Here is a 411-nt window from a genome sequence, read left to right as displayed (position 1 = left end):
TGCAATGGAATATAGTCATTAAAAGGATGATGCATATCTGCATTTATTAATAATGGTCTTTACCACATACTGAGTTAAAAGCATGTATATTATTCCATTCATATAAAATTATATGTGTAATTATTTGCATAGAGCAACATCTAGAAGTATGATGAACAGCAGTTTCAATGGTAATTTCTCTGGGTAATACTTTCTTCTTTCTTTTCTAACTTTGTCAAGTTCCTCAAATCTTTTTTTTTAAAGATGAGCTAACATCTTTACAGACTAACATCTGTTGCCAAGCTTCTTTTTTTCCCCTTCTTCTTCTTCTCCCCAAAGGCCCCCAGTCATAGTTGTATATTCTAGTTGTCAGTCCATCTGGTTGTGCTCTGTGGGACGCTGCCTCAGCATGGCTTGATGAGTGGTGCCATG

Source organism: Equus przewalskii, chromosome 1 (assembly GCF_037783145.1).
Source record: "Equus przewalskii isolate Varuska chromosome 1, EquPr2, whole genome shotgun sequence".
Taxonomy (NCBI): Eukaryota; Metazoa; Chordata; class Mammalia; order Perissodactyla; family Equidae; genus Equus; species Equus przewalskii.
The sequence above is the reverse complement of the archived record's forward strand: the minus strand, read 5'-3'. Positions refer to the sequence as shown.